Source organism: Mus musculus, chromosome 6 (assembly GCF_000001635.26).
Source record: "Mus musculus strain C57BL/6J chromosome 6, GRCm38.p6 C57BL/6J".
NCBI classification, from domain to species: domain Eukaryota; kingdom Metazoa; phylum Chordata; class Mammalia; order Rodentia; family Muridae; genus Mus; species Mus musculus.
The window spans coordinates 58,048,302-58,063,009 of record NC_000072.6 but is presented as its reverse complement, the minus strand read 5'-3'; the positions used below and the strand labels follow the sequence as shown (position 1 = coordinate 58,063,009).

Sequence of the window (14,708 nt, the reverse complement as noted above, 5' to 3'; positions counted from 1 at the left end):
GTGCTTGAGCTATCACGACCTTGTCATATGTTTGTTGGGCTCTGAGATTGCAAACCAACCAGAGCATGAACACAAGTCCAGAGCAGATGGCAGTACCAAATAAACCTACCCCCACCCATTCCTTAAAATAAGAAAATGCATATGAAATTCAGGAGGAGAGGCCCTCTGTCAATGACAGGTCCACTCGCTTCGAGTTGATCCTTAAAACTGCCACCCTCAGGGCCTCAAGAGTCTCATCGAACCCCTCGGACCAATTTCCTGCAAGATACAAGGAGAGCTGTCTAGACAGAATGACTGCACGTGTAAAATTTTCATATTGGACACTGGTAATACACAGAGCACCCAATTTTCTTTCACAACCCAACTGGGCAAACTGGTATAGAATGCCTATCTGCTCCACTTTTGGAATGAATGAGTCTGAATTATACCTTTGCACATAGGGCGGAGGTGCACTAGGACCCAGAGGTCGAGGGCCCGGAGACCGTGCAGCAAACTGACAGTTGTCTCTAGCTGCTTCTGTCTTATTCTGTGACTGATTAGCTCGTCCTTCATCTGGCTGGTATCTTTCTCCCTCATAGCGAGCCGCTTCTTCCTCTAAGTCTGTTTCCTCAGAGGAGCTAAGTTCCTTATCCGATTCTGAGCTACTAACAGCTAGTGCCTTGAACTCGTCTAATGGAGGATAGAGGCTCCTTCCCTTATGTGCCTCCCCAGCTCGATCTCTCTTCTTCTCTCCCTTTCCATTACTTTTTCTAAGCTCTCCCAGGGCATTTTCCCCCTCATTTCTCTTTTCCTCGGGCTCAAGGCTCGTGGAAAGGCCTTTATTCTTCAGTGCACCTTGTTTCGTTTCAACTCTTAGTCTCTCTCCCCGCTCTGTCTCTGATAGACTGTCTTGAACCTCCTCCAGTATCCTCTGCCCCACCTCAACCATTTGCTGACAATCCTCGTCTGTTAAGCACGATCTTACCAGTTTCCACAACGGCATGGTCCCTGCTTTAAGTTTGCCGTTCTGTTGTTCCCTAACTAGATCTCCTTTCAGTTTCTCCCAAGAGGCGATAGTTAATGACCCTGAGCAAGCATACCGTGGCGCTATGCGATCTCTTTAACAAAACCCTCTATTGTCTTAGTGGCGATTTTTAGGCCACACTGCCTCAAGACCGACCGTAAGGTGGTCACTACGGAGTGGGAAGTTCCCATACGGCTTGCTGCCCTGTTATCTAACCGTGCCTGACTGAGACTGAGAACCAGTCAGCAGTTCCAGTGGTGGAAGCAGTAGGTGATCAAAAGAAAAAGAATGAGCCCCGTGAAAACATACAAAAAGGCCTCTAACACTGGAGAAATTTCAAGACCAAACATACCTTACAGAGCCTTACGTGTTCCACAGTTCTGAACAGGCCCGCGAATGGGGGATCTCCCTTGCGCCGGTAATGGTATGCAGTTCCCGGGTTTCTCAGCACCACTTGTCCCGAGCTATCATTCTCACCGGCAAGAACACACTTGGACAACTGGATTCTTCTGTGGCAAGCTTTATTGCTTCTTAAGGAGAGAAGACCCAGACCCCGGAAAATGGTGCTGCTTATATAGCACTCAGCGTGGCGTTTCAGCACCTGATGTGGTGTGTCAGCTCCTGATTTGTTGCTCACCCATCACCTCATTACTACGCAGCAAGATGGGCAGTGACTAGGAGTGAGTTCACTCTCGCACTTGCGCACAAGGCTTGTTTACTAGTTAGGCACAGTGGAATCCAGCGCCATCTTATAATGGCGATTGCTCGCGGCACAGCTCTCCACAGTTCCACTTGGGCTTGAGTTTTGTGCAGGGTGATAAATATGATTCTATTGCATTCTTTTACATGAAGAGATCAAGTTAGACCAGAACCATCTGTTGAAGATGTTTTCTTTTTTCAATTTTATGGTTTTGGCATTTTTATTTAAAAAAATATCAAGTCTCCAAAGGAATGTGACTTTCTTTCTGGGTACCAATACCTTGCAGTTTTTGTCACTCTTGCTCTGTAGTAGAGCTTGAGGTCAGGAATGCTGATTTGTCCTGAAGTTCTTTTATTGATGAACAAATATTTTTAAAAAGCATTTTTGAGGTCATCATCTGCTTACAGATATTAAAGTTAGGTTAATCTGCTCAAGTAAACAAATCAATCTGATATAAAAAGTATGATTGAAGTCACACTGTTGGTGGTTGCTCTGGCTCTGCTGTGTATACATGTGCTAAATTCTGCATCCCAAGATCTGTTTTCCCTTGAGAACCAAATTCTCAAGTACAGTAGCCTTTGTTATGTAAACCTTACTCTCAAATTTAAAGTTATTGGTTAAATAAAATTGGTTACAGGCAATTATTGTAGAGAATAGAAAGGTTGGCAAGATTTTAGTTAGTGGATTGAAGATTGCAGGTAGGTCCAGAAGGAGAAAAGAGGTGAGACAGAAGAAGAAGGAGAATAGGGAAGGAGGGAGGAGAAAGAAGAGAGAGTACAGAAGTTCTCCATTACACATGGTGCACCAGGATCACATGGCACAATGAAATGTCCCCTGAGGACAGACTGATTGAGCAGAAATGACACCCAAGGGAAAGTACTTTGGGAGTGTAGCTGGGGAATTAGCAGTCTAGCTTAGAGAAAATGGATTAGGGAAAATTTGCCCAATAATTAACTAAAGCTTATTTAAAAGTCCATAGGATGTTTCCTCTATTTATACAGGGTGGCTGGGTCAAAATAATAACTAATAGAGTTCATAAATATAATTTTAAAGTACCTTTTACATCACTTATTCACTAGGTTCACCAAAGTCAACCGTCATTTTCCGTGAATGAATGCTCCACCATGGACTTCTGGATCTGTTTTCTATATAGGCCAAAGAATAGAGAGAGATGTGGTACAAACAATTACCTCTGAATCTTTTTAATCCTTTAGGGTGGCATAGACTTCTGTAGTCCCTCTGGGAATGCTGTATTGTTTGGGGTTCTCTATTTTCCCTGGAAAGAGCAACTCCACTGGCTTCCATTTGTGCTTTCCAAACATAATAGTTCTCACAAACAGGTGAGGTTATGAATGTGGGATTGTGCTCTGAATGACAATTCTTGAAAAGAGGCTGTGTCTTTCTGTAAAACTAAAAATCCTTGTAAAGAGTCTGTGTTTAGAGAGGCTTGTGCACAGATTGGAATTTCAGTAGTGTGAAGAGATTTTGTAGGATCAGAGAGATTTATAACATTATCTCAGGACAATTTTAGCCTCCGGAACAAGTTTTCCTTTACCCACACTGTATCTAAATGAACATTTCATGATACTAGATAGAAAAAAATATTTTAGAGGCCATTTATTTAAATTGAACTCCTATGATGATAAATATGACTATTAGAAGCTATTAAGTTAGCAGAACTCTAGCCATCACCAATCTGAGAGCTAAGAATGTCATCAGATAATATCTTGAGACAAAAAACAAGCTTCCCCTTTCTCAGTGTTCCCGCTGCTCTAACATGACTACCAATGCATTTTAAATTTGCCTTGTCTGATAGTTTTCTTTGTTCTGTAAAAATATAAAAAGTTTATAAGACTGCTTCCACACTGGAAGAGAGAATTTTGGAGTAATTTCTACCTGTATTCTTGGGCTTTAAGCACTTTTGAGGTAAAAGCTATTTCTTTCATCACTGCTGCAAACTTCTAAGATGATAGCTTAATTATATATCTTAGGATTTTAGAAAAGAAGTGCTTCATTTTATTATGATTATTATTATTATCTTATTATTATGTTGAAGCATTATCATTCTTAATTTGTGCAGGTATCCTCATAATTGCCATATTTCCAATATGTGTAATTACACAGTCAGTCTTTTCAGAACTTAAAGCATTTGTCCATTGTAGCCCAGAGTACAAATCAATGGTATGGTGTATATTATTTTCGAAAATTTTTCTATTCCAAATTCTGCAAAATGAAAAACATCTAGCAGCCTGATATTATTTCTTTTGGTACCCATAGGGTTTTAACCAGCAGGTAACAAACTTTAGTAGTATAGAGAATATGTAGATCATTTTTTAAAAATTATATCTGTGGCTTCTTCCCAAGTGATAGAATTTTTTTCTTCAAGCCTTTTCCATTAACATGAGGTTTCTTATGAAATGTAGAGGCTCCTAACACATTTCACATTAGCAATTAGTCAATTTGCTCATTTCTTTGTACTAATGGAACTGGTAAACCTGTATGAGACCAAGTAGAGTAAAATAAAAATAAGAGTTTCTACATTGGATAGCCTGTTGAAATTGTACAAACTAAAAGTTAATTCTGAATAATCAGAAAAAAATCAGCAGCTTCTATATGCAAAACAACTTTCTGCATATAAAGAATCAGTAATTATACTAACTTATTCAGGATAAAATAGTAATATCATAAGGATTGCATACAATTCTGATTTTTTGAACTGAGGTAGATGGACTTTTTATCACCTTTCCTGTTTTGTCTGACTTTTATCCAGCCATACACATCTTGTTTGCATCTGTATAAAATGCTGGTGCCTCTCGAATTGGTGTTATCTTTACTATATGTGGAAGAATCCATTTAGTTCATTTTATAAACTGTATAGGTTGGTTTTGCAGACATTTGTTATGAATTGCTCCCAAATAGTTACTAGAAGCTCTTTGCCAATCTTCAATAATAAACCATAATGGCATAGTGTCAGAATTAGTAAGAAGTACTACAATTTTGGCAGGATCTTTTCCTGACAATTGACATAGACTTATTCTGCCTTATATAATTAATTAATAAGTCTTTTATAAATGTCTTTATGTTTACATTGTGTATGAACTAAGAAAATCCATTCCATAATGTCTTCCCTTTGCATAATGAGCTCAAAAGTATTATGAATTGAAGGCAAAATGACCAAAATATAATCAAATTTAGGATCAACACTAACTACATATGCATCTTTCAGTCTTTGGTCTACAGGAAATTGCACTTTTACTGCTTAAACTATTAGATACATTAAGGAGATAAATTTGAATCTCCTTGTATTGATTGAAACAAATTGCTTAACTCATTTGGACCTAATCCAAAGGTAGTCCTCAGCCATTTAATATCTCCCATTAATTTTTGAAAATCGTTAAGAGTTTTCAATTGGTTCCTACTGATATATACATTTCCTGGTCAAATATTTGTGAACTGATTTAAAAACCTAATTAACTCAGTGAATCTCTTTGTATTTTTTTTATGACTTCCATCATGGCAGAATACTTTGTATTTCCTTAAGCATATTCTCTAAAACATATTTATCAGAATCAGCTGGCAAAATGTCACTCATATAATGATAATAAAGTAAGGTAATTTCTTAACAATTATTTCTAATGGTTGTTACACAAAATATTGATATAAAGTTAGACAATTAAATGTTCCCTGTGGTTGTACCTGCTAGTAGTATCTTTTTATTGGACAACTCTTTTTTTAGAGAAAGCAAACCTTTCCCTATCACACTCATGCAAAGGTACTATAAAAAAATGCAGTCTTTCAAGTCGATTATTATTATACGCCAGGATCTTGGTAACAAAGTAGATAAAGAAAGTCTAGGCTGTAAAGAAGTCGTTGGTTGAATACCTCTATTAACTTCTTTTAAACTCATGATTATACTCCATTTTCCCGATTTCTTTTTTTTTTTTTACAACAAACACAGCAGAATTCAATAGGATGGTGGACTATACTATATGTTGACCCTCCCTCTCTTCTTTTACCAGTAGTTCAAGTGCCTGCAATTTTTTGTTTGTTATGAGCCCCTGCTGTCACCATATAGGTTTGATAACAATTTTAGGGGCAAGGCTGCTGGTATGTCAGCAGTGGGTCCTTTTAAAATTTTGGAAACACAATCTCTATGATGTCCTGTGTTTGTATTTTGGGGACAGCATGCAATTGTTATAAATTACCAATATCAATACCTTCAATACATAAAATATCAAGAGCATTTATCATATCAACCCTAATTTTTTTCATTTACTGTTCTTGGAATCTCAGGATTATTTTGAAAACCCCATTGTTGTAAAAGATCCCTTCCCCATAAATGTATGTCTATGTCTGCCACATAAGGTATCAACTTTCCTATTTGCCCTTCTGGTCCCATAGAGCTAATCTATCAGGTACTTTTTCTTATTCATGATAATTTACCAGTTCCAATAAGATGTATGTAAAATTTGTGAAGTGGCCAATCTAGATTCCAAGAATTTTAGGAAAGTATACTAACTTCAGGTACTGTGTTTCTAGCATTAATTTGGATAGCTGGTCATTAATCATTGATTCCTAGAGCACATGTTTTCCAGTACTCCAAAAGTCCTGTTTTTTTTTTCTACTTGAGAGTCTTGCCCTTGATGTACAGAAACAATAGCTCAGCAATTCTATCCCCTATATCAATTTGCATCTTTTTTTACATATGCTATTATTTTTATTTCTTTCTTGTTATCATGATGTCCTACATGTAGATATACATTAAATAATAGAAGTTAATCCACTTCCTCCCAAGATTATTCCTACTATCCCTTAAGGTATAAGACCATGAAACAAGTCTGCACTTCCTTTTGTAGTATGTATAAAATCAGAAATACTTAGTTTTGATTTTCATGCCCACTTGGTACCTTCAGGCTGACCAAAGGAGGATGGCTCATATTGTTTGCTGCAGGACCTTGAGCTGACAGGCTCTTTTGTTCATTTCCCAATGGCAAGATGTTACCTTGTATGTTTCTCTTGGACCTGTAATCCTTTGACCAATGTTTGCTATTTCCACAGTTCCTGCAATACCCTGAATGCCTTTGTGCTACATTGCAGCAACAACCTGCTTGTTTTCTTATAAGAATACCATATTCTCCACAGTCAATATGCCTTCTCTTTTGTCCTCTGAATCTACTAGCCATATAATATCTATGGAAATGTCCAAAGTCATCAAAATTGAAGCATCTGTCACTTCGATTCATAAAAGTTCTAGCTACAAGTTGCCCCATGATGGTGGCATTATGCTCCTGAGAACCAAGACCAGTTGTCTCTTTTATCCATCCATCTATCAGGGCTCCTCGTGCTTTCAATGCTCTGATTTCTCTCTTACATTCTGCATTTTCATTTTCAAGTCCCAAAGTTTTTATCAATGACTATCCAGTTTCAGAGTCTGATATCACTGTATTTACGAATGAACCCAGTCTCTGTAAGAAGTCCGTAAAGGCTTTTGCAAGACCTTGTATTACATTAATAAATGAGATGGATCCCCCAACCCCACCTGGCTTCTCAGTCATATCACATTGTACACTCACAACATAACATATTTCAATTATGACATTATAAATCTGATTTGTTCTTGTAAATCAGCATAATGCCCTTCACTGAGCAGTTGTTCTTTAGTAACATTTATTCCCCCTTGCTAAATTATGCTGTTCTATTTTTCTGACTTAATTCCCTGACAAATATTGTCTACCTTCGAGTGCAGATGACAACCCATTCCATTCTTGGGAAACTCCGTGCTGTGTAGCCCATTTACTTAACATTTCTTTAACAAATGGAGAATGCAAGCCGTATACTATAATGGCCTCTTTAAAATGCTATAAATCTGTCATTTCTACTGGATGCTATGTCAGCTCATTATAAACATGACCACTACCATTAGCAGGCAAAAGCTACACAAACACTGGAAAGAATGGAGGTACCTATATACACCCAAGCAACTATTCAGATGAAGCACTTGGCTAAACACATACCCAACGTCCCTTTACCTCCTCTTGCTCTACAAAGCCCCTTGTCTCACTGAGACAATGGAACCTCACATGGCAATAAAAGTATGTGGATCAGGGTGGGTTAGCAGTTTTTCTTCCAGCATACTTTGCTTCCCTCTTTCATCATGTGGTAAATTTCCAGTCTCAGACTCCAAGTATGAACCCTGTTGTTCACCTCCAATTGGCTCATTTTACTTTCTGAACTTTATCTATCTGTAAACTCTCTAAGTGCATAACCAGCTTTTCAATTTTTCTCTCTAACACAAGGTAATTGAGGGATCCTTCTGAATTTTCATCTTTCCCCTGAATATTTTTTCAAAATGGTATTCATGAAGACTATAAACCAAACCAAACAAGCAAACAAACAACCCTCCAGGAGGAACAAGGCAAAAGAGCACCCAGCAACAGTAGCTGCAATTTTGCCAATGTCCTAATATAACATTGTTAGCCCATCTAAAACCTGTTTATTCCTCTAATACTTTAGAAGTAGGGTCACCCATTATACCTAAGCAATATTGACAGATACCTGAAGGCTTAGAGATTTCAAAACCTACTTTAATTATGGTTCTTTAATGCTTCAGCCTCCCTTCTAGACTACCACCCACCAGAGGCAGAGGAAAAAAAGTTAATAAGAAACTGGGATTTGAACATGCTTAAAGATAGTTCTTTGGGATAGAACCAATTTTCACTGTCAGCAGTCCAGTCCATTTCACATCACTAAAAATGAATCGTAGTAGTAGCTCAATCCAGAAGAAAAGACCAGGCCCCACCAGTCTGCCTGAGTCTGCAGAAGCAGCAAGAAGCAGCTGGATTATCACCAGACTTTGGTGTGTTTCTCTCTATGAAGTCACAACAAACAAAAATCAGTGAAGTAAGCAAGGCAAATGAATGCAAGAGCATAATCCATTGTCCACTGGGCTATACATATACTCTTTCCAAACATCACATTTCATCTTAAGCATCCATTCAAATGAACCATTACATGCTCTTTCACCAGAAAGCTCCAAGAAAAACATCATGTGTCTGTTCTCAGCAAAACAACCTTACATAAGCCTGTTTCCAGAAGAATATCACATGACACAACTGAGTTTCCAGCGGAACCAGAAATTTCCACTTCATATGCTACATTTCCCTCATGCATCTGCTTACTCATTCATCTTTACTCATTTATCTGTTTAGGGAAATCTAGGATTTTTTCCAGTATCCAAATATTTATAAATAAGCAGTCCTGTAGTAGATTGAGTGTCCTCTGGGACTAATAGTGGCATAGCTGTGTCTTGAACTAGATCTATTCCCAAAATCCTGAGAAACCACCACACTGATTCCATAGTGAATGAATAAGTTTGTACTACCAAGAGCAACACATGAGTGTTCTTAATCCACATCTTTGCCTGTCTGTGGTGCCATTGCTATTACTCATGTTGGCCATTCTGTCAGGAATCAGGGTAAATCTTAAAGTAGCTTTAAGTTGCATTGTACTGAAAATAAGTGCATTTGAACGTTTTTAATGTTTCTAAGCCATTCGAGTTTCCTCTTTTGAAAATTTTCTGCTTAAGTTTCTACTCCACTTTTAAATTGAATTATTTGTTTGCTTGATGTCAATATTTTAAGTTCTTTATATGTTCTGTATACTAGCTCTTGTGCTGGCTTATTTTCTGTCAACTTGACAGAAGCTACAGTCATCAAAAAGCAAGGGGCCTCAGTTGAGGAAATGTCTCTAGGAGATCAATCATATTGAGTAAAGGATTTTCCCAGTTTTCTCAATCAATGGCAGAAGGCCCAGCCAATTTGGGGTGGTGCCATCCCTGGGCTGGTGATACTAGGTCCTATACAAAAGAGGTGATAGAAGCCAGAGGAAGTAAGACAGTAAGTATCACCCCTCCATGCTGTTTTGCATCAGCTCCTGCCTCTAGGATCCTGTCCTGTGAAAATTACTGTCCTGACTTCTTTGGTGATAAAAAGAAATGTGGAAGTATAAGTTAAATAATCTCTTTCCTCCACAACTTAGTTTTTGTTTATCATGTTTTATCACTGCATAAAAACCCTAGGACAAGACATATACTAGATGTTCAGTTGGTAAAGTTATCTTATTTCATTGATAATATGTGTTGTCCCATGAATGAATATGGTTGTTCCATGTTGAAGATTTTTAGTTCAAGATCCCATTAATTAATTGCTGTTCTTAGTACCTGTGTAAGCAGTGTTCTATTATGAAAGTGCTTTTCCAGGCACAGAGAGTTCATGGGTATTATCAACGTTTTATTCTCTCATGTTCTGTGTTTCTGGCCTTACATTGAGCACTTTCATCCATTTTTAGTTGGCTTTTTTGTATTGTGATAAATACGTACATATTTGCACTCTTCCTTTTTAAAAAAATTTAATTTATTTTTTACAATCCATATTCCATCCCCCTCCCCATCCACCCTCTGACTGCTCCACATCCCAGTTGCAAAGACATCTTTGACATTGACTTCTCTTTGCCCTCTGGCCTGTGACTATAATTTCAAATTTTGATGTATTTCATGGTGTCCTACATACTCAATACTTCTATGTACTCTACCAAGTAACCACATTTTTATCCCAACAGCCTTATTTCTGCTGATAGAGTTATATTACCTCCTGTCTTTTTCCTTTCTAAGAAAAATTGCTTTCCCCAAGTATGTTTGCTGGAGGTAACATTTTTATTATTTTAGCAAAGGAGATGTTATTTTTTAGGTGAATCCATGAAGCCACTGTCAAGCACATATGGAGGGTGTCATGAATGTTTTGGAAGCTGGATGAATAGTTTGGGGAATGTAAAATGTTTTTCTACTTACTTTAAATGGAATATTATTGTTTTTAGTTTTACAGTTCACAAGGACTCATCAATTAATACACACACACAGCTAATGTATAGAGAGAACAGCTCACACCTGGGGAACCCTGAGCTCAGCTGTTTCTACTCCACTGTTCTCCTGGAATTAGGGAAGTTCACTTTTCCATTTGATGGTGCCACTTTCTAACAACCATAAAGTCAAAACTGCCTTCTCCAGATGACATGAAAAGTATGGGTGTAGAGGGAGATGAACTAATGACATTTCTTCCATATAACTACTTCCTCTGGTCTCATTCTGCCTAGATGTCTTTCAAAGACCCAGGTGGGTGAGTGTTTCTTTTTCTCTTTATTATAGTAAGAGCTGTAAGTAGGTGTTAGAATGATTCTGTAATAAATGACTAGAGAAGTCTCTGCTTAGAATTTTATTTTTGAGTTATATTATATCATAAGCAAATAAAAGAGATGCTTTCAGGCATAAAATATCAGTGTAATAGTTAATAACAACATGGATTTTACTTAATATAATTTCTTACTTTATATGTGACAGTAAAAGTGAGTATTGGGAAGAGAGCAGAGCCCAGCAGAAGGGTGAATAGAGACAGGAAAGTCTCATAGCATGAAGATGATAAATGGGTATCATATACTAAATGAAAATTTCAACAAGCCCATCACTTTTTACAATGACTGTACGCTGATATATATTTAAAATATAGCTCCAGTTTCAACTTTCCAATATACATATCTGACAGAGGATTCTCTTGTAAACGTGCTCTGATGATTTTAAGATAATGGTTAGACCTAGGTATGGTCAACTGTGTTACTTTTCCATCCCTGTATCAAAATACCTGGGATATATCATAGGGTTAAAAACAGAGCACAGACGTTTATTGGTGTGCAGGTGTACATATTAAGGTACATTTAAATTGTAATTTGTATTTTCTCTGACTGCTTTTCTTAAGGTAACTGACTGTATGTCTTTATTTATATAAAATTTAAACAAGGGTATAAAACAAATATTAACTAATTTAATGTTTATCAGTGTTTTTCCAGTCTGGTAAGTTCAAATATACTTAGGAATGGTCTCAGGCACTATGTTCTACATATGAATATATATATATATATATATGTGTGTGTGTGTGTGTGTGTGTGTGTGTGTGACTATACTAATAAAGTTGAAAATATAATTAGGCTTCTCACAAGAATCTGAGCCAGGGAAGTTTATTCTATTTCCTTCTCACAAACTGACTATAAAATACAAAGTAATTTAATTTCATAATAAAATGATCCTGGTAACCACCCAAATAAAAATTATGGGCACTAAAGGTAAGACTGTTGAGTGAAACTATTGAACATATGTGGGTGCTGATGACATATTAATAACACTGGGGACTTTGTTTTCCATTGCATGGGAAGGAATCTGTTTTAAACAAAAAATTTCCAGATGCATCACAATCAGGTCATCTTCAGCAAGTGCATGTTTGTCATAATGTTTGGAAAATAATGGTTCTCTGAATGTAACTTGGTACCTCTTGTTGGAGGCTCCAAATGCTACGTCTTCAGGTGTGAAAATGTCATAACTACAGAAACCAGGAAAGGAAAACAAAACCATTGCCAGGAGAGGGTTGGGGGTGGGAGCAATAGAAAGCAGAATTGCACAGTACAAATATCTTAACAGGAAAATAGGAATGGGGGGGACTCCATAGAGAGTGGAGGGAGATAAATACAGAAGAAAGGTTGTTAGGTAAAATATCAACATGAATTGCTGAAAAGCCATAATTTACCATTCTGTTTATTTTCCATTCTCTTCAAAAACAAAATAAAAACAGCATTTGCCATGGAAACTGGGAGTTAGTTTTTTTAAACCTGAGGTTCAGTGCCATAAAAGGTGATGGGATGGGAACTCAATTGGGTGCCACCTATGAATATTTATAATGATAATTTATGGTTATATCATGTAGAAAGTACACTACTGGTCTTCAAATGTATCTAGTCTTAAATTCATATTAGATTTCTTTGGAAATGGAACATAAACAGAGATGAATTTAGGAAGAAATTTGATAATTAAAATGATAGGATTATCATGAATTTGCACCATGCTTTCATTAGAATTATAAGTTATAATGTGGATGGTTATAAAATATAGCTCAGTAAAATTATGAGCTCTCCTCAATATTTTTGATACCTTTTGTAATTATTTTCCAAATCAACATAAGTTTATTCAGGTGTACAATGTGATTAATGTTCTGTGCTCACCATGACTGTTTTGTATGTTAAGTATGAAATGAGGCAATATAAATCAACAGGATTGGATTTCTAAGGTGTGAGAATCAAGGTTAATAAAAGCTCACAAACTATGAATTATGTATGTGTGAATGTATTTATTGTCTATAATATTGTATGTGTATAGGAGATACATGGAAAGCATATAAAATGCAGGCTATGATGTAAAATCTGGAATATAAAATGTTAACGAGACAAGGCAATTTTCAACTAGTAAGGAAAATAAAATGAGTATAGTCTTATCAAGTGTATCACAGCTTGATTTATACTCTATTTTTTTCAGATATTTGAAATGAACATCCACCATGCTCTTAAGATGAATCCAAGTTTCACTTATGTTTGCATTCAAGAATGTCCTTTATTTCCAAGCTGGACTTGGAGGCTTAGCCAATATGTTTCTTCTTTGTTTCTATATTTTCATACTCATAGGTAACAGACTTAAACCCACGGACTTGATTTCCTGTCAACTCACCTTTATTCACATGATGATATTCCTCACTGGAGGGGACCTGTTGATTACAGACATATTTGCATCGCTGAATATTGATAATGACTTCATATGTAAGGCAACATTTTACATAAGCAGAGTGACAAGAGGCCTCTCTATCTGTACTACTTGCCTCCTGAGTGTGTTCCAGGCTGTCACTATCAGTCCCAGTACCTCAATGTTGGCAAAGTTTAAACAAAAACTAAAAAAATACATGATCTATGTTTTCTTGTGTATTTGGTCTTTCAATTTGTCCTACAGTAGTAACTGGTTCTTTTATGTTCGTGGTTTTACTAATGTGAGTGAGACTAACCAGATGCAGGTCACTGAATTCTGGCACACTTTTCCCCATGAACTATATCATCAGGGGATTGATGTTAACAGTGTCAATCTCCAGAGATGTGTTTCTTGTAGGAGTCATGCTGATCACAAGTACATACATGGTGATTATTTTGTGCAGACATCAGAGGCAATGCAAGCATCTTCATAGCATCAACAACCTGAGAGCTTCCCCTGAGAAAAGAGCCACTCAGGCTATCTTGCTGCTGGTTATTTTCTTTGTGGTCATGTACTGGGTGGACTTCATCATCTCATCTATATCAGTCCTGTTGTGGATGTATGACCCAGTCATCCTGAGGGTTCAGAAGTTTGTGATGTATGCCTTTCCCACAATTAGTCCTTTGGTACAAATCAGTTCTGATAACAGAATAATAGTTATGCTGAAACACGTGCACTTAAAGCACCACCAGAGTTTTTTTTGAAACGATTTTTTTATTTCTTTAAAAACCTACTAATTTATTTTTTTATACATGTGAGTGTTGTGCCAGCATGTATCTATGTGTGCATTCCTGCTACCCATAGAGATGAAAAGATGCCATGACACTCACTGAAATTGGACTTATAGATGGCTATAAGGAATCATTCTGTAAAGCACCAATTATTTTTTTCTAAAATACAGTTTCTTTAAAACTTTAATGTCCCAAGTACATATATAGCAGATGTACAACCCAGTCTCTATGTGGATTTCCCCCAAGTTGTGCCTGTTCCTAAAGCTGCTGTCTGTCATGGAATCCATTCCCAACAGAACTGCCTTTCTATTCTCAGCTGGAGAGGATGCACCTAACCTTGCAGAAACTTTATGTGCCCAAGTGGGGTAATACAACGGTGTAGGGCACCGTCTCAGATGAGAAAATATAAGGGAAGTGAGATGGAAGCCTGTGAGAGGGCACCTGGTTGACATTTAAGTGAATGAATGAATGAATCAATGAAGTTCCTTAAAAATTAAATTCAAGTTTTGTTGAGTATAGCCTTTTGTAGAAGCATCTGATGGTGTTTTGGATTTCTTCAGGGTCTGTTGTTATGTCTCCCTTTTTATTTCTGATTTTGTTAATTAG

At 37.0% G+C, this 14,708-nt stretch overlaps 1 pseudogene; it reads left to right on the top strand.

Moving 5' to 3' along the window:
* On the top strand, nt 13,163-14,071 carry Vmn1r-ps14 (vomeronasal 1 receptor, pseudogene 14; annotated as a pseudogene).